At 46.2% G+C, this 24,081-nt stretch overlaps 1 protein-coding gene across 1 annotated transcript in view; it reads right to left on the reverse strand.

Moving 5' to 3' along the window:
* The window catches only part of CAB39 (calcium binding protein 39), a 42,930-nt gene extending 33,313 nt beyond the window's left edge, over positions 1-9,617 (reverse strand). The window contains exon 1 of the mRNA XM_064457320.1: positions 9,480-9,617. The gene's annotated coding sequence lies outside the window, so the exon portion shown is untranslated. The remainder of the gene's footprint in view (positions 1-9,479) is intronic.
* Between the last annotated feature and the right edge of the window lie 14,464 nt (positions 9,618-24,081).

The raw sequence follows: 24,081 nt of genomic DNA on the forward strand, positions 1-24,081 counted from the left end.
CCAACTGATTTCACTTCAAAGCAGCTAGCAATAGCCATTGTAGATGTGATTCTCCAAGGCAGAACAGCCCAAAGGGTTCACAAAATTTAACGAAAACCAGCACCGTTGATATTTTCTATATAGGAGTCAGGATCTCTCCTGCAACACACCGAGAGGGCCACAAACCAAAAATGTTTGAGTGCCCACAGTCTAGAGACAGCAAGTAAAAAAATGAGTCTTGTAACAAGAAGCGACTAATAATAGGCCAAGTAACACAGTGGAAAAACTGAAGCACCTCTGAGGGGCAGTTCCCTTATCTGACCTGCTAAGAAGATTTGGACTGGAAAAAGGAACTACCAAATTGTTTTGCAATACTAAAATAAGAGCTCCCATCTTTCCTCTAATGCAATTACTGTGTAACACTACCAAGAGAAACTTGAACACTACCAGAAGTAGTTATCTCTACAAGTTTACCCAAGGAATGATCACACATCTCTCTAACTACTGAAAATAAAGGACAGCAGATCTTCCAAAGGGCTGACACCAAGCTCAGGCAGAAATACTTGCAGTTTAGCTGCATTTATACTCCTATATAGTGTATTATTATTTCAGCTATGTCAGTAACCTGTCAACCCTTTCTCTTCCTTAGGGCTGTGTGGGGAAAGAAAAGAAAAGAAAAAAAAGAAAAAACCAACCACAACACTTTTAAAATTGTTAATTGGTGCACCAGCTTAACACTAATTTTATTTAAAATTTATTATAAAAATTACTTTGATAGTTTACAACAGTATAATGTCATTGTTCTCTGTATCATCGAGAGGCTTCAATCAATCAAGAGCCCTTAAATCAAACAATCACTCCAGAAATAAAAACTTGCAGCTATCAAAATTCAGAGTCTGGTAAACTCTGAAATTATTCAAAAGCTTTAATTGGTTTTTGGGGTTTTTGTTTTTTTTTTTTTTTTAAGTCTTTTCTACACTAAAAGACTTCTAATTACAAAAGCAAGCCAAAATAAATCATAATTTTCAAAAACGTTTTATATACTGTAGTTTCATTTTCAAAAACAAAAGTAACCAACATATTAGGAAAATGCTCAATTTAAGAAGATGGAGGTAAGGTTATGCTTTCTAGAATCTGGTTTAAAACTATAGCCTAAGGCTTGACTGTATTCAAAATGTACTATTGATTATAAATTCTGTAGACAATATGTAATGGTATCTTTAAAATTTCTGAAAATAACAAAAATAAAATGCATGCAGTGACTATTTTGGAATCTGATCAACCACCCATTAGATACAGAAGTAAATCAGGGGACTTCACAGAATTCAGATATTTGTTAAAATAATTTTTTTTCACTACTAAATCAAACAAGATTTAAATAATGTGAAAGACACTATACTTTATTGCTTTTGAAACTATCCAGATTTCCCTTTTAGATCCTAAAATATAGATTTTCATTTTCCCATTCACAATCATTTTAAGAATTAGTTTAGTTTGGTTATCTAATTTAGGGACTTGGTGAAAGTCCAGATTTTCTCAGTTTTGGTATAAATCTCAGAGGCATGAATCCACAACACTGAAAGTTAGAGTACCATAATAAAAAGAAGTGACAAGTTGTAGAAACTTCTGCTGTACTTACTAAGACTTTTCAATGCTTGTAAGTAATTCCAAAAGTTAAAAATAACCCATTCAGAGAAGAAAGATTCTGTATTTCTGGCCAACAATCCTTCTCCTTGTTCGCTAAAGAGCTCAAGAACAGCTAATTCTGAAATACAGATTTGACATTTCTTCCTAATTTGAAGCCGTTATGTCCTCAACCTGCATAAATAGAAGAGGGGTAACCACCAACACCAGAGGGAGAGCAGAACTACTCTTCAGACTCCACTCCCATAACTCAGGAAGCAAAGGGAAGGAACAAGCATTGCATGGGCAGTCTCAATGGAAAAAACATAACCCATCTTCTTTTGGATGTATGCTATAAATCCGTGCCTATATTGCTATTAACAGGGTTTTTTTATTTATATGTATGCGCACACAAATACATCCATAGAAGTTCCCAAACAAGAATGAAAGCTCACTAAACAGAGCTCATTTCTCTTGAAGATAGATAAAAATGTATATATACAGGTAGGAGGGAATAATTACGATCACCAGTTAGAAAGCTGTGGGGTTGGAGGCTGTTTGGTTTTTCCAGGTTATAGGAATGTAGAAAACTGACATGCAATTCTTTCACAGAACTTAAAACTTCAATACACTCATAAGTTTGTCATCACACACAAATGCCCTGAAGTTTTTGTGACTTTTTGGGAAATTTTTTCATAAACCTGAAATAAAGGGGCTCTTTTGGATCTAAGAATGTTAATCCCTCACCGTAACACATGGGTTAAGAGTAACATCAGTCAGACTGCACAGCTATGCCAGGACTCTGCCCAAAATGTTCTGTGAGTGGCTGCAGTTCCAAACAGAAACTGTTTACTACAGCTCCACCCTATTACAGAGTTAGCAGAGTTTAAATATTGCTCAATGTCAATTATAGATGTAAAACGGAACTATGTTAGTCAATACTGATGAGTCAATATACTGCTTTTCTTAGAGATTACAAATCTAAATCATCACATCCAGAACAGCACTTGTTTAGAAAACTTAGAACACTTTAAGACAAGCTTCCTTTGTTGTCTATTGTTATCCATTAAATCCATAGAAAAAGACCATTTGACCTGGTCACTGGAGCTTGTGTGTGCTTTCAGACCGTATTTTAAGACAAGCTGAATTTCTTACGTCCAAGTAGCAAGGCCCAAGTCCAACACCCAACACTTTGAGATTTAAGGTTTTCTAATAATCTTAATTATTTTAGTTTTCCTCAGTTGTACTTTTTTTTTAAGAGAAGCCTTCATTCATTCCGCTGACAAACTATACCAGACTACAAAAAAGACAAATTTTCCATTGGAACTTTTCCTTATTTGAAGTTGGAGAGCATGCAACAAGGCAGAGGGCAGCAAAACTAGGTCCCTCAGTCAAGACTCTCAAGTACTGCCCGGACAGCAGAATTCTACCCCGAATCCTCTTTTCTCATTAGGCAACCTGTAACCCAAGCACTTAACATATGGTCACTACTTAACTACCCGTCCTCTTTGGGGAGCCCAACATGAGACTTAGTCTAACAACTAACACCATGGCAGCAATTCAGGTGCCTGAATGACAAATGCCACTGCAAATGCACTAGAACAGCACAGCTGGTCTCCAACTGCCCCTTCGGAAAATCACAAACCATCTACCTGTCTTGGTCAGATGCCTTGGAAGCATCTAAAACAATGCTAGATATCTACATTTAGGAAACTGAATCTCACATCACAAATGGATGCCACTGGTAAAAAAGCTTTGGAAGCGTAACCTGTCAGGTTCTCCACCAGACAACACACACAACATCAACCACTCAAACACAGGAGAAAGTTCTCTGTGCTTAAGCATAATTACCTGAAAAAAAGGGGGAGAATGACCATGCTGCTGAAAACCCTGTGAAATGTACTTTCATTAGTGTCTGTGAGCCAATGAAAAACCCACAAGGACCTGAATCCTCCTGTCTTCGGAGAACTAAGTTTTATGCAATAAAACAAAAGACCGAATGCCTCATTGCGACTGAACAAGTAACACACAAAGGATGCCCCTTCACTGAGCGTTCCTTTGTGCACTGACAGAACAAAAGGTCCTGCTGAAAAATACCCCAAAACAATCACGTCAAACTTTTTGTACCAAATCGGTTTAGGCAAAGTGAGGTTCTTAATATTTGTTAACTTTTGAGAGATTAACTTCGCTTTCTCAACATTTTTCTAAAGTAGTACTGAGCATATACAAAACCTTTATCAAGAACTGCACCTCAACTCTCTCCCTACAAGGTATCTCTTTAAATTCCCCCATAAAGTTTCTCCATCACTACCAATCTCCAGTCATAAGAAACTTAGGACTTGAATAGCAGGTGTTACAGGTTAGAAGAACGATGAATTCATAAACTGTGTGGGAGAGACTTCTCAGTGCTCACCTGTGCTGCACTCAGTGCATGTCTGTATCACTAAGATCTCATTTAGGTAGAATAAAATCACCTACATTTTCTTTTCTAAAATCTTCTCTGTGAAAAAAGCTTTTCTTTTGCTTTTTCTTTGTCTATACATGATATTCAGTAAATTCAAAATGTTATATGCTGGTTAATTTTATAAACTATTACAATGCATCAGAAAAAAAAAGTGTCTTTAGAGGTATATTAAAAGGAATATCATCTGCCAAAGTAGTAAAGGACATACTTCACACATAACACTCAAAGTAAAATATAATGACGTGTAACTTTCACCTCATTTCTACAACTGTAGCAAAAACTCTTGAAACTGCTTACACAGAGGAAGAGATCAGAGGCTCCACTGCAGCAGGATGCTCTGAATGTGTGCTATCAGCACACACGTCGACCATACCATACAAGATGCTACTGATAATTCAATGTCTACAGATTTATTTTTTTTAAAGCAACCTCCTCAGCACAAGCTGGGAAGCTGGTGTGGCTCTGAACACATACTTGAAAGAAACACACATCCACCCATGGTAAGCCTTCCCAGGTGAGTTCTTGGCCAGGGGAGCAAAGAGAAAAACAACAGGGAAAGTCACACAGTCGGCTTCTGCCTTGCAAAATCCGAAGCGGCACCAGATATGAGAGCTGGCCAGCGAGACCGAGGGGCCTTCCACAACTGTCTGTTCAACAGGCTTTTCATATTTCTATGCACTAGCACGCTTTACCTAAAAGTCAGTAAATAAAACAATAAAAACTTTTCAGAAAGGTATTTCTTCATATGTCAGCTGTTTGCCTGGGCACCTCTAGCAGCCAGAAAAAGATTATGCATCCCAATTCTCTGGGAACACTTCTCCATTTTTTCATCACAAATAACTTCAAAGGAGATAAGGCATTTCGCACACACAAATGACCCAACATAAGTACTTCTCTCACAATCACGCATATTCAACTCCTTGAAAAGCTGACTTTAATTCAACTTAATTTATAGACAAGTTCTATATTAGCTATTTTTAAGTCTCACATTTCAAATCTTGCAGAGTTTGCAGTTAAACTTTTAATTACATTTTTTTAGTAAGAAAATGATTTGTTATCAATACAACTTGATAAAAATCCACAACAGAGTAAGGATCAAAAGCAGCACACAGCAATTTTTCACTGATGCAGCCATTTCACTGTGAAACACTTGACAGTACACCTGAACATTTTAAAATAACTCCAAGTAATAACTCCTAAATAACTTCATCTGAAGATGTTCCTGAACTTAGAAAAACATGTTACACTAATACTACAGTTCTGTACTAATTATAACTTCTTGATTTTTGAACTGTCTTGCTATATTTAACTTTTTGGCGATGAATTCTCTGAGTGTTTGAAGTGGAGGGAAGAATTACAGAGCTAAAGGATCTTTAGAAAGAACTAGGTATTTTATTAGAAGTAGCAGATTTCCAACAAACAGAAGGATTAGCTACAAGATCCAGCTATTTCCCCCAGAACTTTATGCTCTTGTGGATAGGCTTAAAATTTGCTTCCTTTTAGCATATTTGAAGTCCACAGTCAGGAACTTTTTATGGTGTCTTTTATGACATATTAGCTAGAATACTTAAAACAAGGGAGTTAAGTTTAAATAAACAGCTGCAATTTGTTTTCTAAGCAATTTACTTTCTAAATTAATGTCTGAAAAAAAGGCCACGAGGGCTACTGTGGAACAGCCACAGTTACTCCTGTAAACACACAGTATTTCGGTTGCTTCCAGTTTGGATCAATCCTAAACTCAATCCTTTATAAAGAGAATTTAGATAGGGACAACTGAATGTGCCATTTTATCATAAGGTAGAATACCAAAAGCACATAAATCTGCTTAGGCTAAAGAAAGGCCAAACTTACATGACACCAGTTTAAGCCTTACGTACTCCTGAAGCATGCATTTAAAGGCCCAGCTGAAGTCTGTTAAAATAATTCAAGACAGACTCATCTTCTAATCTAACCTTTGTGTTTGCACTTGCGGGGGGAGAAGGAATCTCTGCATAAAGTTTCACCTTCTAAACTGAAAACGTTCAGCTTCCTTCTGGCTCACACCTATACATCTTGTGGCACAAGAAGCACGATATTGAGAGAAAACATGGGGCAAAAGAGAGACCAGATGGAAGGGAACAAGAGATGAGCTTGCAGACAATTCAGGCTAATAAACACCCTAAATTAGACAACAAATTGGGGAAGTAGCATTTTAAAAGTTCTCCTGTTAGAGCAGCACAATCTTGAGCACTAATAGCAAAAGGAATTTTTCATCTTGCTTGAGGTTTATCTACAGCTACAAAAATACAGTTACAGTGAACACTATTAATTTAGGATCACTAAACGACCAAAAAGGGTTTTGTCCAATGTGATTTATATCTGACTACAACTGGAAGTGGTAAAAGTGCACGTAGTCCACTGCTTCCTTACCAGAAATTGCTAACTTTATACAATTTCAACTGTACAATGTAGAAAATGTGATATTCAAAATTCAGGTCATATTTTTGCTTAGCACATTATTCACATAAATAGCTGCAGGCTGTTGTGCTACCATTAATTTTCAAGAAGCAGATGAGTCAAATCTTATTTTTGATAGAAAGCTGCAAGATGCCTCCAATCAGACAAAGGTAATCATACTTCAGTAGCTGTTCTTGTAATTAAACCATATTATAAAGTGTCAGAAGGACAGAAAAGCAGGGCCAGAAGGGAATTCAAAAGGTCATCTAGGCTCCTTCCTGCCCCTGCTTCAAATCAGCATCAACTCTTAGAATGCCATTGCAAAACTCTCCTTGCAGCACAAAAAAGACATTTTAGCAAGTGTCTAAAGCCTCTAAGCGCATTACAGAGATTACCAAGGCTTTTAGAAAGATTTTACATAAAAACTAAGACTGCAAACAACTCAAAAAATCTGAAAAAACTCAATACAGAATTGATTCAGAAATGAGGATGTTCTAATGTTCACAAAAATGCCATAAAAAGCCTAGGAAGCACAGCACGTTCAGCACAACAGTAAGGTCTCATTCAGCTACCACCCATTAATTAATAAGAGACTAACGTGTTAGCTTCTACGATAGAATGCAAAATAGATATCATTCCCTCCTGAATAAATGTTTCATAAAAGCAATCAAGGAATTTCAAGAGGTGGAGTTTTCTTAATATCATTACACCCCACTGGGAATACACATTTGTCTGCACTTGATAATACCCAAAAAGCATAATTATCTCTCAGAGACATATTGTCACAAAGTATTACTTAACTGGCACTTTTGTTTAATCTCCTTTATTTGTATGAATACACATGTCAAAAAAAAAAAAAAAGAACTCTTTTATAATTCTCCATCTACAACCATACATTAAACGCCTACAGAATGCATCAGCATTTCAGAACTCCGCGTCAACACAAACAAGAGAACACAATTAACTTGGTAAAAATCTATGCTATCAGCATTTAGAAGTATTCTGCAGCATGTTAGTCCATACATACAAACTTACATTACAAGACCTTTATTCTGCTTGCTACCAACACCACCAGACACAATCTCCTCCTGTGCCACGGTACTTGTTCTGCCGGACCAAGGAGAGTCCCCATCAACACGTATATCACACTAGCATCAAGATTAAATACAAGGAAATTTAAGCCAAGCATATACTAACTGGCTGACTCAATATTTTCTCACATCATAAGAAAACCATGAAGCATATTGTAAAATACAGTAATCTTAGAACAGCAAGTCCATGACAGACAGAATCCTACCAAGACAGAGTGCCATGGGGCACCATGGCACTCTTACAGATCAGATAAGCTGCCAATTCATACCAAGTTATTTCTGACCCCAGAAGAGGTACCACACTTTTTCTAATTCACTGAATACTTCTTGGCTTTTTTTTATTCTCTGCAGTTCAGAGGCATGTGCCACATCAACAGGTATTAGGTATTAACTAAAGGTACACAGTGTTTTCAGTAGTAAAAGCCTGTTATTTAAAAGCTCAGATACCAAGGTGCAAGCTCAGGATGTTAGATTTCCTCTAACAGTACACGATTGCACGACCTCTTCAAATTAAAAAGGAAGATACGTTTCCTGATGATGAACTATACTGCTGAAAGGAAAAGACAGAGTCTTGAATTAGAGCTTCTGACAGGTAGGTTTAAAAAACCACACACACACAAAACTGCAATATTTTCAAGTTAATCAAATCCCATTTCTGAGCTGCATATAAACTGTTCTTCCAAGCACTGCTACTTGCCTTTCTGAATCTAAAGAGCCTAGGTCACATAATTTAATCTTTGACTCATCATACAAAGTAAAATCACACCATTCCCATAAGACAGCATACAGGTTTTAAATAAATTCTATGCACCTATGTAATCACTAAAAACTACATTTTAAAAAATAAAAGGTAAAAGAAAAAACACTGTATACATCCTAGTTTCAATAGCACTAGTATTGCACAGATTTGTAGGGGAAAAAGTGATGAAAAAACTTTTCTTTTATGGAACACAGAGATCATGCCATGTTAACTTTATATGGGGTAGTCTTCAAAAAAATTAGGATCCTAACAGCCCTGACACACAGTTATTTCTGCACAGAGGCCTGTGAGGACTACAAACGTGAATAACAATTGTAGGAAGAGGCCTTAAACCTGGACATCGAGAGGACGGCATGAGTTAGTGCCTGCTCCGCACCTCTGATCCATCCATGTCATAAAGAACGTAACAAAGAAGATGTTTTAACCGGGCGTTCTCCTGGCCACAGGGCTAACTCTGGTGGCAGCCGCAGCGGTTCCCAGCTGCGCTCCCCCGCCGCCCACCCCACGGGGAAGCGGGCGGCGGCCGCCTCCTCCCCGGTGGCGGCTCCGTTTCTGCGGGCCGAGGTAAACCCTACGCAGTTTCGCCGATTAATTCGTTACCCGGTTACGGTATTTGAGGAACTTTGGGATTAAAAGGCGCCGGCCCACCAGCGAAAGGCAAAGGCCGGGCTCACCCTTCCCCTCCGGACTGCCTCCAGCTTTACACACGAACACACCGACACCCCCCCCTACCCCGCCCCGGTGCAGTCCGTACCGGCCGGCAAGGGCCTCCCGGCGAGCCCCGGAGGAGGTGGCGCCGCCTCCGAGGCCGGCAGGACTCGGCCGCTCCCGCCCAGCGCCGGCCGCCGCCAAGCGGGGAGAGGGGCTCGGAGAGCGGCGGGCACCGGCAGGGCCAGGCCGCAGTCCTCCGCGGCCCGCGGGGCACAGCCCAGCCCGGCCCCGAGCGGCCGCCCCGCACAGCACCGGCCGCAGCGGCGCCGCCTCCCGGCCCACCCCGGGGGCAGCGGCGGACAATGCGCCTGCGGCCCCAAGCGTCCCCCCTCACCTCACGCACCGCCCGCCGCGCCGGGCCCAGGCTCGACCCGCCGCCGGCCTCCGTCCGTCCCCCCCCCCGTCGCGCCGGTACCTGGGCGCGGAGCGCGGCCTCCTCGGCGGCGTGTCCGGCGGGGCCTGCCCCTGGCGGCCCGACCGCCCCGGCTCCGGCGGCTGAGCGGCGCGGCTCCGGTGGCTGCAGGCAGAGGCGCGGCGCAGCCCCGGCTCGCCCGGCCCCCTCCCCCCCCCCGCCCCGCGCTCTGCTGCGTCGCAGCGGCCCTTCCCTCGCCCGGCGGCGGCGGAGCGCGGCGGCGACAGCGGGCGGCGGAGCGCGGCGACACTTCCGCCCACCGCCGCACGCCAGCGCCCCCTGCCGGCGCGGAGGGCCGAGGGCGGCGCCCGGGCAGCAGCGGCGCGGGAAGCCGGGGCCCCGCGGAGGGGCCCGCCAAAGGACCCCGCGAGTGGGATCTGAGCCCCACCCCGGGGAAAGCGGGGCGGGGGCCGCACCTCCCGCCCGCGGGGGGCCCGCGCCACCGGCCCTCGGGTGGGGCTGCCGGTGCCAGAGCGCCCCCGCCCCCGTGGCTGCATGTTACTAACATTCAACATTTATTACTGTTCCTTTTGTTGTTATCCGAAATGTATTATTTATTATTTATTTAATTCTTTATTAGTATTATTTTATTTAGCCCTCTTTTTATTATTTCTTATTATTTAGATTTTATTATTTGGTATTTATTGTTTTATAATTTTTCTTCATTCTTCATCTTTCTTATTATTCCCCCCTCTCCTCTTTGCCCTAACCTCCTGCAGACCTTTTGCACCCTCTGCACTGTCAGAAAACTCTTTTTTTTTTTCCTGTGTCACAAACCTCAGGGCTCAGATGTGGGCTTGTGACGCAGCGTCATCCCTTGGACTTGGACTTCAGCCAGCCCCACACGTCAGGTTTCTGGTGAATTATAGTCCAAAGGTTTTCTGCTGGTTCCCATCGCGGCGTGGAAGGGCTTCGGGCTGTTTCTGTGTCTCTGGTAGGTAATATTAATATATTACTCTTGCCATGACAAATGCAGATTAGCCTGAATCGAAAAAAGCCCGCATCTCTCCCAGCATAGATCAAGTTGGTATTGTCCGTTAGTGCAGTATAATACACAATGTGATTTTAAAACAGAAAAATATATTTTTATGGAACAGGTCATGAATTTCTTGCAAGCCATGAGGTGAAACCTTGCCCCCGTGGGTCTGATGCATTACTGCCATGCAGCAGCGTGAGACTTGCTGGCCTGGTTTCCCGAGATGTCCTTAAGCTCCTCATGCTCTGCTGCACTGTACAGCTACAGCTGACAGCTTCTGTCTTCAGCTTCTTATTAATTACGTGTCTCCACATCCCTTTCCTGCACTTCCCCATCGCATCACTGGGGAGGGTTTGGGTCAGGCTTCTCAATGCAATAATTTTTTTCCTGCAGCAGCACATTGCTGCTCTGAACTTCACGTGTCGCGGTCGCCTTGTCTGCCATACAAAAAGCAAGCAGCACTGGGTGGGCAAAGCTGCCCCCTGCAGCCCCACAGGCTCCCACCAGGACGCTGCACTGGACAGGGCAGCTCTTGCAGGGTGGCTTGTGAAGCTAGGCGTGGACGGGCTGAAGCTCCTCTCACCTAGGTTGTACTCACAGCTAAGCAAGCTCATGTTATACAGAGTGAGAATTTACTCTGGCCACAGTGAGGTGTGTGGGCAGGTGAAAAGCAAAAGTAATTTCTGTAGCGATACCTGAATTAGTGCAATGGGGTTTGCACAGGGTGCTGGACCTACACACTCCCCTGGGGACTGCAGGGTCTCCTCTCTTTCCCCACCCCTGGCAGGCATTCCCTTCCCCCTGACCTGGAAGTTTACCAAATTAAAAAAAAAAACACAACCTCAAACGTAAACAAAAATAGTCTTCATACCCAGACAACTAATACCATCCCCAGCTGTCTCAGAAATCGCAGCGGTCTGGCAGTGCTTGGCTGGCATGCCCAAGCAGCATGCTTGGTCATTGCGCTGCCCCATGTGTTGCATTTTTTGATGCATGTCCCATGTACTCTGTGCTAGCTGTGTCTTTTAGCAGCCTGGCAGCAACCTCCAGTATTTCACAGTCCATCTTCTCACCCGCATGAGATGGATTTTCATTCGCGGACCCTTTGCACATCACCACTTGCAATGCCCCATTGGCTTTGCTGCGCAAAGTCCCCTTGTTCTCCTCCAGCTTCCACCCTGGTAGCTCCCTGGGCTTGACTGCAATGTCCTGCAGGAAACAACTCTTAACAGCAGAAGGACAAGCTGATTAAAGGCAAAGTGAGATTCCTGGTGCCATCGCTGATGTGGAAAGACCTTGTGGAACATGCGAAACGCTCAACAGGTGTTTTATGTGTGTGGATCAGCCTGCTGTGTGCTCTGGCTTGGACACAGGAAAATGTTCTGACCGCACTTGCCACTGCCCCTGTGTAGGACAGCATGGAAGCGCAGAGGAATTTGCACTGTGGTGTGGCTGAGCAGCTGCAGCAGCGGTGGTTTGGTGGGGATGCTTCCCTGGACTGGCACCGTGGGCTCTGGGTCCAGCCTGACAGTGTGCCGCTGCCACTGGGGGCTACCCCAGCCAGCCCTGCTGTGCTCAGCACCTCACCAGATAGGACATGGGGTGTAAGCAGGTATAAATATATATACAATATATATACATACATATATATATACACAGTATATACAATATATATACAAGAGCAAGTGTGTGTGTGTATATATGTATGTATGTATTATTTACTTATTTATTTGACGGTGGACTTGATGATCCTAGAGGTGTTTTCCAACCTTAATAATTATATGATTCTATTTACATATACTTGCTTATATTCTCCATATATATACTTGCTCTGATATATATGGAAGATAAAGAGACAAAGCAGCTCTGGACCCGGAGCGGGTAGGGGGACACGCTGCCTATGCAAGGTGACGGGGCCTTGGGGAATGGCTTGCCTAGCTTGCCTGGGCCCACAACGTGCAGTTGGCAAAACGTTAGCAGTTTGTTTGTCTTGCTGGTGAGCTAGGAATAATTTTTTTCAAAGCCAACATGGGAAGGGTGTGTATGTCTGTGTTCAAACTGTTAACCTGTAATTATGCTGAAAACATTCAAGTTTAAACAGATAATGTTCAGGGTACTGACTAGAGAGAAGAAGGAATTAAAGGCAAGTGCCTATACAGGGACTCAACACAAGCTCCTGGAAAATAGACACTACTGCTTTACAAATGACCATTGGAAAAAGGATCATGCAAGTAATAGGTTCAGTGCAATTACCATCCCCATATACTATACTGCAGGGAAATCCCCAAGCAGAGCACACATGATTTTTTTCTAAGCTCTTAGAAGCAGGAATTAAATTCAACATGTGAGAGAGCATTTAGTGCACCAGCTATTCACTAATTCACAGCCATGACTGAGCCATCCATTGTGAATTAATTAATTCTTGCAAATTAGGAAGTGAATAAACGTGATTAAAAAATCCAAGTTACTTCACTGGAAAAAAAAAAGTAGTTAGAAAGGCAAGTACTCAGGTGCTTTGCTCCAGAGGGACGGACACCTGAATGAGATGCTGGGGCTTCTGCTGCTGGTTTGAGGCCCTACGGAGATCTGCAGCTCAGGTTCAGCTCCTCTAATCGCCATCCTGCACCAACAAATGGCAAAAGTGGGGAAAAATAATATGTCATCCTGTGAAATTCATCCTCCTCCAGGCAGCTCTGTTTTGCTCACCTCTTTCCTTCACTTGACCGTATCTTACCCAGAGCCCCTGTGCCCTGCGCAGGATGGTGGGTCCTGCATCGCAGCAGCTAGGTCTCCCGGACCAGCCTCCCTCAGCTCTCTCTGAGGCCAAGAGCAGATGGAGGCAGGGAGGCTGCCAAGGGCACCACGGGCTCCTGCGGTTGAGCCAAAAACCGGACTGAGCCAGTGCGTCCCTGCAAGAGCATCATGCTTGCAGGATGTCATTCACACCGAGCCGGTTTCTTTAAGACAGCGGCAACACAACTGCCTCTCAAACACAATTTTCAAGTAGGTCCCCAGGGGTCTCTGTCCCACCCTGTCCCCAGGGATCGAGGCTTATTTCTTAATCCCTCTGCTGCACCCTCCTCTCCCTCAGTACTTCAGGCAGGGGAAGTAGCACATCACCTGGTTTACCTTTTCTCTTTTCCAGGGCTGTAATGCAGTAGGACATGCACACCCTTTCCCTTTGGAGGGTGTTTCCTTCTCTCCCCCACTACCCTGCTGCAGGGGCAGGTCCTGAGTGCCTCTCATCATGTCCTGCATGGGCGTCCCCCCAGGTCTTGCAGCCTGCCACGTGTTTTTGGATGTCACTGCCCATAGCCCAAACGGGCACAATCCCAAGCAAGGTAAATGTCACTCCTACAAAAAGCCCCACGTCAAGTTTTACTGGCAGTGGTGCACATGAGAGCTTCCCAGCATGACCGTCATTTGCACAGAGCTCAAACCCTCACGGACCACTTGAGAAAATAGTCTAGGTCTTCTTGCCAGCTGCCTTGGCAAATATACAAAGAGAAAAGAACAAAACCGACATCCAGTTTACGTTTCAATTGGGCATGGGCATGCGTTGGTGTGACCAGAGGCCAAGTTCCTGGTCCCTGACAAAGCATTTCAGGGAAAAGGCTTTGGGGAGGAAATATTAGGAGTAGAGATGCCTGCAGTTATGCTGAATATCTTCTACTTAAAGTTTGGAAGAACAAGAATCCTGAGTCTTTCCATGGATTTCAGACCAAGCTGAAGTGGCTGAATTTAATCACCCAGGTTTCACAAAATGCCTGTGACTGTTCCTGAAACTGTGTTTCACCCATTACTGGCTGGGGATGTCCACTGCAGACTCTCAAAGCTTTTGTCAAAGAAACGTCCCTGGGTGAACACTTTGTTACCTTTCAGTTCATTCAATTAATACATAATGAGCAGACTCACACCCCACAAAACCTATTTACAGTAGAAAGCACAAATAAATGTCATACATATCAATTGGGGGCTTTTCCTCACAGGGATGCCCTGCTTTATCCTCAATTCAAGGTGCCACTTCAGAATTAAAACACACATAAAAATATTATTACAAATCACAACAACTAAGGGTAGCATATAAAGATTGTCAGAAAACAAAAACAATTGCTGGAAGAATCATATGAAAAAAATCTGTTGCAAATTCCTCTCCTGGACAGCAAGAAGAGCAGTATGTCATTCCACAGAACCATGTCCTTTCAATAAACTTTTTTATTACTGCGGAACAAATGAAAGTTGTCTATAAAGCACAGCATCCGTTCCAGGAAGAATCTAGTACTAAAGCCAAAACCAGACTTCCATCAACATGGTAAACATGAAAGGAAAAACAGCACCGTAGAAGAATGTATTTCCTGAGTTTAAAAAAAAGGCAAAAAACCAGTCAAATGCCTCCATTAATTCAACAGAACTGGAAGCAAACACATCTACAAATTCCAAATCATGCAGAAAAGACATGAGGCTGTGAACACTAGTGAAACAATTAAAAAGAATATTCCATATATTGGCAGGAGCCTTTAGTTTTCATCCTTTTAACACTTGTAGGCAATGGCAGAAGACAGCCTAGGTCCAGGAACCTGTGCATGTGCCCCCCAGGCAGATAGCCCACATGGGTGTTCTCGCTCAGTGATGTTTTGCTCCGCTAGTCACCCAACATGCCTGAATGAGCATCACCCCTGTGAGCCAGTCCCACTCCATGTGTCCGTGGCAAGGGCTAGCTGCTACATGAAAATTTCATGAGGCTTTGGGAGAAGAGAGGCTGAGCTACCACGGAGGTACTGCAGGAGCTTTCTTTACCAACCTGAATCCACCCACCAATCTTTCCGAAAGGACTGCAGTTCTTCTATTATTTCTCAACACTTTCATTCTCCCGCTTTTACCAAATCAATTCTAAAATAGAAAATTATTGAAGGAGAAAGGTTTTTGCTGATTATGCCAGTAGGTTAAGGTTGAAAGCCAGGGAAGGGGAACTGGAAGCCAATTGCTCATCCACGTGGAAGCTGGCTTCTTTCAGTGACTCTTCCTCAGGCTCAGCACTACCAAAGCAACTGGTGGGGGTTTCTTCCAGATCCTTTCCCTGTTCTTTTACATTTTAAAGACATTATGAACCAAGTTTACTAACGGTTCATTTTTATGTAGTGCCTGTTAAGCTTTGAAGCCCTCACCCTCTGCATAACGCTGCTATGCACTTACTTGGCACTTTCCCCCTTCAAAGGACTTTGCAGAAACTAATTAATTAGCTCCTACAGCAGAAAACTGCGGCAGTGAGTGGCATGGGCTTAGTGCTGCTGTTCAGCTAGATTTGGTCTCAGCTGCTGTGAAGCCAAGTTAGCACAGGAGCCATTGCCATGTCATTTGACCCCTAAATCTATGTCAAGCCACTCCAGCAAATATGGGTAGAGACCTTCCCTGAGACGCTCTAAAGCTTTTCTGTGTCTCTCCTCTTCTTCTTCCTCCCCTTCCTCCTCCTCCCCCCGATGGGACCACTGGCTCCCACAGAGGAGGGACTCCAGAGCTATTCCTGTTCCCACCTTCAATGTCAGGCACTGCTTTTGGGATGACCTGAGCCCCTTTCCCCCAGCTCAGTGGGATTCACCTTTGAAAGCAAGTTCATTTACGTTCTACGGTGAAATTTGTGTCTTCTGAAAATCGTCTGTGTGCGGGTATGCAAGTGAGTTGCTGTCTGCATGTGTGCATATGTATGCATCAGGAGCGGGGAGACAGGAGGAGACATCAGCTTCGAAACACAACAAATCACCCAGCAGACCATAGGTATTTTTCTGGAAAACTCCTTGGGGAGCTCACATGTGTTGTGACCTCTTGCTTTTTGACAGAGCAAACCCAGGGCACAACTCCTAATGTTAAAAATAGACAAGAAAGAAAAAAAGGGTTGTGACAGTGGGGTTTTTGTTATTATTTTTACATGCCTCATTACGGAGAAGCTGAAACAAGTGCAAGCTCCACTTTTCCCCTTCCCAGACTAGCTCATAGGAACATCACCCACCTTCTCGAGGCTCCTGGCTGCCACCTCACCCTGTAGGGACTGTGGGCACCCTTCCACCAAGCAACCATGCCCCAAGAGATAGCAGGGCTTCCTGCATGCTTTGGTTCCTCCAATGGAATAGGAAATCCTCATCCCTATAAAAAGGACAGGCTCTTAGATATAGTTGGAAAGGAAAAAATTGAATAAATTAGAGAGGAGAGAGATGGTTAAAACCAGGCAGTATTTATAAAACAAAACAGTATAAAACTTCTTGCTTTAACTGGTAAAAAATTTAGATAGAAAAATATGGATACAAAAAAAATAGTTCAGAGAGAAGGATGTGTATAATTTATGTACAATCCAGGCTGGACTTGGCTCACAAAGACTAGAGACCCTGCAGCTCATGCCTTTCCATCTTAAACCTTTGCATTTTCTGCTGTCCCAGCAGCAGCTGAGCTGCACTGAGACTAAACCAGCAAGTGAAGAAAAAAAAAAAAAGCGAGTGTTTCCCCACTTCCTTGCGTGCTGCAATCCCGGCCTTGCAGCACCAGAAATAAGCTGCACATAGGAAATGCTGCTGATAAGCCCAGTGCCCTCCCAGCTGTCCTGCTGTCCCCTGCAGCAGCAGCCCACCTGCCCATGGCCCAGGACAACACACTGGCAGGAGGGCTGCAAGTCGCTCTCCCCGCAGAGCATTAATGACAACTGGCCTCGCTGCCTTGTTTGTGTTGACAAGTTATGTTCTGTCAGGGGGTCAGGATGTGGTGTCAGTACACGTATACACTCATACTGAAAAAGAAAGCTGCTAATGGCATGTGGCCAAGCCAGGATGAAACCCGAGTTTACTCACAGTCACAGAAGAGATACTTGTCTCACAAAGGTGAAACATAATCCAGAGCCTTCTGCAGCCTTGGGAACCAAGAAGCTAGGAAGAAACAGGCTGTGAGGGATGTGCAGGGGCTGGGATACAGGATGTGCAGGGGCTGGGGTATGGGGTGCTAAGCCCCAGTTCACAATGTCTGGGGAGGCAGGCACCCATGCAGGTGTTGCTGTGCACGTGACGCTTACTGAATAAACCAAGCACTTGCTGCATTATAGACGAAGCTTGTTATCGGGGGACACGTGGTAACATTACACACACAGAGGGTGTGAAAAAGCCCAGAGCTGCCCTACTGAATGAAACAACTCCTGGCATGTCCAGTGGGGAAAGTTCAAGAACCCCCTTGAATATTCCCTCAAAACCCCCTACACCCTCTCTGCCAAACTTGGCTCTTCCCCCCTCGTACTCCCACTTTGGCACAGGCAAGGGGCTAACCCTTATCAGCATGACACAACCCACACGGCTTATCAGATTTTCTTCTTCCTAAAAGGCGCTCTCGGCCTAGAAGCCGTGTTGCAGGCGACAGCTTTCTGGCTGCAAAGCAGCAGATAAGACTTCCTCTAGAGCCAGGAGTGCTGCTAACCCATCAGACAAGAGACGTCTTGAGCAACAGCAGGAGCATCAGCTGATCCTTAACACAAAGGCTGGAGGGGGAGTGTAAAAGAAAAGCTAAGAATTACTCAGCTGGTACCAGCCTTGTAATTATTTCCTATCCCAGGAGTCCACTCCCAAAGATGGTAGACCCAGCTGGTACTGAGGGAGCTAGTGAGGGGATAGCGAGGTTTGGTGCTCTCAGTAAAGGAGCTGGATCGAGAGAGGTCAACAGCATTTCCAGAAAATGTCCAATGCCAATTCTGGACTTCCCCCATGATGAAAATACTGCAGGTAGCACTGTCCAATGCCATAGACGTCCTCTCTCCCAGCCCTCTGCCAAAAACCATGACCAGGTACAGGCAGTGTCACCCAAGCCCCAAGGATTTAACCGGCACAGCCTTCCAATGCAGAGAGTCTCTGGAACAATATTCCCCAGCAGAGCCACAGCTCCCCTCGCTGCAAGCTTTGACAGTGCCTTCAGTCCCACGTCCCATGGTGGATGGTGTCTGCTGCATCAGGGCTGTGCCTTCAGGTGATACTCCTTATAATAGCAAATCACTCTTTGCTTTTCTGCCCCAGCTTATTTCCAGCACTAGCGTGTCCTGGCCAGGCCACTGGACATGTGGTCCCCCACAGACCACGCAGCGCCAGCCTGAGATTAGACACGGTGAGTCCGAAACTGAGGCCAGCCTGGAGATGTAGCCTTCGTTCCCCTAGGCAATCCAGCAGTGAGTAATCTCTGAGAGGCTGTGGTTTACGTGCCTGCATGCCAGGAGCCAGCCTCCCTGCCCAGGCACCGCCTGCACCCTCCGGACCTGGCGCGTCCCGTCACTGCGCCGGCATGTCCTGCTGCTCCTCACGTTCCTCTCTTGCTGTAACATCTTGGGATCAAACCACCCCTGGTTAACACAGGGCTTCAGGATGGGCTGCTTGGGATTTACAGCTGTCGAGAAACCTGCAGATTAAACCTCTTCATGGAGAGTTTTACCCCTAATTTTTAAACCTCAGCCTTGAAACAGAACTGACCTTCTAAAAAAGCCCCGGATTAAAAACTCTTTATTTGTCATGACTAAAGCCCCTGTAAAAACAGCCTCTCCTGGGTGAGTGTTTGCTTACAGCAAGGCGGGTCCAGAGCCCGTCCCCAAGAGAGGGAGCACAGGGTGCAGAGGGTGCAGTGAAGTTGCACATCAGGGCCGACCAGCTTCCCTGCTGGCAGCAGCCGCTGCCCCCAACTTACCCTGCCCGCTGCCTGCCCACTCCCACCGCTCCCAAATCCGCACTTCGCTCCTTGCTTCACAAATCCTGTGTCACTGCCTGTGCCAAAGGCAAAGCCCCTGTGATAAAAGCAGACCCAGCAAAAACACTCACAGCTGGGAGGGCTGGATGGGGCAGGACACCCTAAGCATCCCTTCTGTCCACCTGGCAGCCTGCCTACCGGCACCTCTTGAGGGCCAGGGACCCACACTCACACACCTCAGAAGAGGGAAAAGCAGTTGCTTAACTAGGGACAAATCCAGTCCAGACATGTCCCCAGCCTGGAAAGAAGAGGTGGTCCTGCTGTGAGACCCGTGTGTAGCACATCAGGTAGTGTTCAAGAGCACCTGCTCATCTCTTCCCCCTAGCTCCCCTGCTATCCCACAGCAAGTCCATCCCTGCAAAGGCTAGTCTGCATTAACAAGACCATTTTGTCAGCCAGCCAGGGGCCTGGGTTGGACTCAGGGGCCACCTCAGTGCTGCACAGGCCTCCTGGTTACTTTTCGCAGGTTGTGAGCTGGCGTCCACAGCATCGCCCCAAGTTGCAAGAGGCAGCAGGGACCAGCCTGGGCAGGCGTGCAGGTCTCCAGTGACATGCAGCATCCTTCCTGCAGCACGGGGCTCCTCAGCCCAGCTGAGGTGGCTCCTGCTTCCCAGCCACCATGCAGGGAGGGCTCTGCTGATAGCAGAAACGTGGGGGACACCCAAAGCATGGGTTTGGGCTGCTCACCCCAAAACTTGACCTCCAAAGAGGCAACACAGCTCCATCTCACTGGGCTTTCCTCTACAGCCCAAAGCAGAGAAGAGGCACAGCTGCCCCAGCTCAGGGCAGGCTCGCCAGCAGGAGCAGCTCTCCTGCCCAGAGCCCAGGGAAAAAGGATCGGGATAGAGATGAGACAGAACAAAACTTGGAGGAATTAGAGGAATAATCACGGAGCTCCTCAGCTTCAGCAGCAAACCAGAATTACTTATTTGCTTATGGGAATTTTCTTGGCTCTGCTCCCTTTTCTCTACTCACTTTTTTCCTATCAAGTGTCTGAACTAAAATATTAACAGCTTTTATGGCAAAAACTCATTTTATATAATTTTATTTTACCAGCCAGAGAGAAGAGGACAGGATGAATAAATACTTCTTTCTCTCAATATTTTTGGTTTATATTAAAAAATCCTCTTTCCTCAACATCAGTTTTACAGGGATCTCTCAACTGGTCCTAATCAATAGGGTTGGGTTGGGCTTTTTATTATTATTATTATCTTGGCAGAACCTCTTATTAAATATGCTTCATTAAATATGTGTACAAAGTTGCTGTGTCTTGCCACATCCTTGCTCTCCCATAGTTGCTCCTCTCCTGCTGCCTTGGCCGGGGGACTCACTAGTGCCTTGGCCGGTACATGTGGGACAGCCCAGCCCAGCGGCAGGTACCTGTCCTCCATCTCTTCTGCTGCCTGACACCATGGGGCAGCCAGCTCCCATGCAACTGGGTCTGCGGACTAGCTGAGACCATTTAGCACCTCAAGAAAGGTGGTCCTTGGCCAAAACGCCACATTGTGTGCCCCAGAGGGAGCAGGCAGAGGGCAAGGAGGGGACACCCCTTTTCACAGCCCTAGGGACACCACAAAATTCCCTCATCCTGTGGCCCCTGGCTGCCCTGAACCCCTCCCCAGAGGGGCCGGGGCCTCTGACCATTTCTCTGCTGGTTATTAGATTGTTCACGGCTCTCAGGTTTGTTTGAATAAGCCCTTTTGTTTGCTGGTGCTTTCCCACGTCCCTTCGTTCACTAGGCAGTCGCGTGTCCCGAGTCAAAGAGGAGCCCTGGCCGCCAATCCCCAAAGAAAGTTTTCTTCAGAGCAAGACATCTGCGTCGGAGGGAACCTGCCAACATCTGCCACACTTTCCCCCTTTTCAAGAGCCTTTCTTTCCCTCTTAAAAAGTGCAGGAACAGATGTTAAAAGTTGTTTTCTTTCTCCAGGGTGTGAAATGTAGACAAATAGCAAAAAAGAAAACTCCAAGCCACACTGACCCCTTTCTCTTTTTTTTTTTTTTGTTTTTTTTTTTTTTGTTTTGTTTTGTTTTGTTCTGTTTTTTCTTTATGGAAAGCCCAGGAAAAAAGGGAGGCTTTGTTTATGAAGGAGAATCCCCTTTTCAGCAAAACCTGGCAGTGGGCAATGCAAAAGGAAAGCGGGAATCTGCAGAAAGCTGCCTTTAAAGCTCATTTGCATTGGCCTGTTGAGTCCCTACAATCCCCAGAACAGATGTCAGCCTTCCCCCAAACGCAGGGCAGCTCTCCTGCCCGTGCTCCCCCTGCCTCCAAAATAAAGGCCTTTGCCCTCACTGAGAGGTGTAAAATAACTGTTTACAGCAAAAGCTGCTCTTCTTTTTCACTGCAATGCTGTCTTACAAATGAACCTTGAAATGAGCTCACCCAGAGCAGACGCCAGCGGGCAAGCCAAGGGTCTTGCCCTGCCGAGGCTGGGAGCTCAGCTGCCCTGCGTGGGCTGGGCGTGGACCATGGCTTGGCACCAAAGCTACTACGCTGTTCTTGGCCCCGCATCTCACCCAGCTGTCCCCAGCACTCACTGCCTCGCCACCAGCACCCCCCCTGCCTGCTTGCTTCATGGAAGCCACTTTTCCAGGGAAGCCTGCGTGCCACCCTATCATAAAGCATCCCCCTTGACCGGGAGCTCGGTGGCATCTCACAGGGCAAGGAAAGTGGGAAGGAGGGTAAGACAGAAGCAGCAAGCCCAGACCGAAGAAGAAAGGCGGGGTTAGAGTGAGGCACTGGGGCTGGGGAGCCCCGGAGCCACTAACACGGGGGGTCACATGCAGCACCCCAGAGCCATGCCCAGCCAGCAGGGGATGCCAATGGGCATGGGACATGTTTTTCAGAGATTTTAGGCAATTCTGTATTTGCTGACACCTCTGTGATGCTCGGCTGGACCAGCAGCCTAGATGGTCTCAGGCTTCCCCCTGCTGCCCTGACTGCCTTGGGAAGGTGCCTCTTTCTGCACAAGGTGCTGGTGGAGGGGTGTTTGCAGGGGGGATGAGGGACGACTCCTCTTCCCCACCCACTAGCCAAGCCAAACCCAGCTAGAAGCTGTGTGCCCAGGTGATAGACGGGTGCTTCCAGCCTTGAGTACCCTAGCGAACTGCCCAGAGCCAGGGGTGCACCTGCTCTGCACCCCCCTACCCATGTGCAGGGCAGAGTCCTACCCCAGTCCACCTACTGCCTCTTCTGTGCCAAGCTGCTGGAGTCATGTGGCAATACGGATGCCTCAGCTACACCTTTTATAAACACCGGCCATACTCCACTTCCCAGGGTGGGCTGGAAAAAGCTTGAAAAAACCAAAGTAATCTCCACTCATGAGCAGCCAGGGCTGGCTGACATGAGGGGCTCCCACACGGGCGGTGGGACCTACTTTTTCTGTCTGTGTGGGGGACGCACCTGAGATAAGGAGCCCATCCCTCTACCTGGCACAAAGGACAATTTATTAAACTTCCCCTCCCAAACCCTCCTCTCCCAGCTCAACCACCACACTGGCCTGTCTCAGGATCTCCCCTGTGAGCCCTTGACAAGTAGGGCACTTATAAAACCGGCTAACTGCACCCCAGTTCTGCATTTGACTGACAAACAACCTCTGCCTGCGAGATACCTTGTCTAGACACACGTCTTCATGGTGAGCCCAGGCAGCAGGGCGTACAGACATGCTGCAAGTATGTTTGCATTTACACACACGCAAACACACACCCACGCAGTGTTTAAGCAAGGGACACGATGTCCTCGCTTTTATTGCTGGGGTACATCCCCACCCACAGCTGGGGTTGGGGAGAGAGGGCTCTGCAGCCGCAGCGCTGTGCTGCGTGCTGGGAAAACCCACAGGTGGGTCTGGATGGCTCGCGGTGCTTCTGAACCGCTGCAGCCGCTTCCTCTCCATTTCAATAAGGTGACACATTTGACACCAGCCCAAAGGCCTTCACCTGTGGGACTCAACAGGACACTGCCAAATCCTGGTCATTAGCAAAGCGACCATCAGAAAGCAAAAGCACAGTCATGAAAAAAAGCCTTCATACTCGCCCCCCAGACCAGGCAGAAGTGAGGAAGCATAGAACTGCATTCTCATCCTGTGCCAAGTCTCCTCCAAAGGCCCGTCTGCTTCTGCACTAGCATTTCAGAGGGGCAAACTGAAAAACACCCTTTCCCCCAAAGCCACCCAAGACTCCTTGCAGCACAGGGGAAAAAAAATCAAAGAAATAAAAATCCCACAGAACTAACTCATCTCTAGGTTCATTTGCATCTGCAATGGTCTGTAAGTTTAATACTAAATTCTACACAGCAGCCAAAAACTAGAAGAGTGATGTATTTCTTACATCCAGCTGTGTGCAACGGAGAATTTGGGTTCCCAAGAGGTAAATACAGTTCACGTATTTTCCCTAGAGGATTTCTGTGATGGAAACAACCTTCCTACGGGCATCTGCTGTCAACAGTTTTTAATCGATCATCATTCCCTTGTAATAATAATTCCTGGGAGCAGGAACTCCTAGCTCAAGTACTCTATTATTAAATTAAAAGGCTGCTTCAAAGACATGAAATGGCTGGGGCTCTGGTTAGCAGGTAAAAAGAGGCATCGCTTCAAGGGGAGAGTGGGGAAAAAAGATGGGTAGAAGGCATTTTCCCAGGTGTAACCCAACCGCTTCCCAGCTATTGTTTCCCTCCCTGGGAATCTGTGCAAATTGAGCGAGGAGCCGTGCAAGCTGCTCAGAGTGCGCCCATTTTCCTTTCCTTCTTCCCTAACAAAAGAGCCCTCCAAAGCCCAGCGTCAGAGGCTGGACATCTGTCGCTGTTTGGGGGGGCCGGCATGGTCATTGAAAAGAAGCAGTGACCTGTCAGATTTGATTGATGGCCACAAACCTTCGGGCTCG

The sequence above is a fragment of the Phalacrocorax carbo genome, chromosome 7 (genome assembly GCF_963921805.1).
Source record: "Phalacrocorax carbo chromosome 7, bPhaCar2.1, whole genome shotgun sequence".
Taxonomy (NCBI): Eukaryota; Metazoa; Chordata; class Aves; order Suliformes; family Phalacrocoracidae; genus Phalacrocorax; species Phalacrocorax carbo.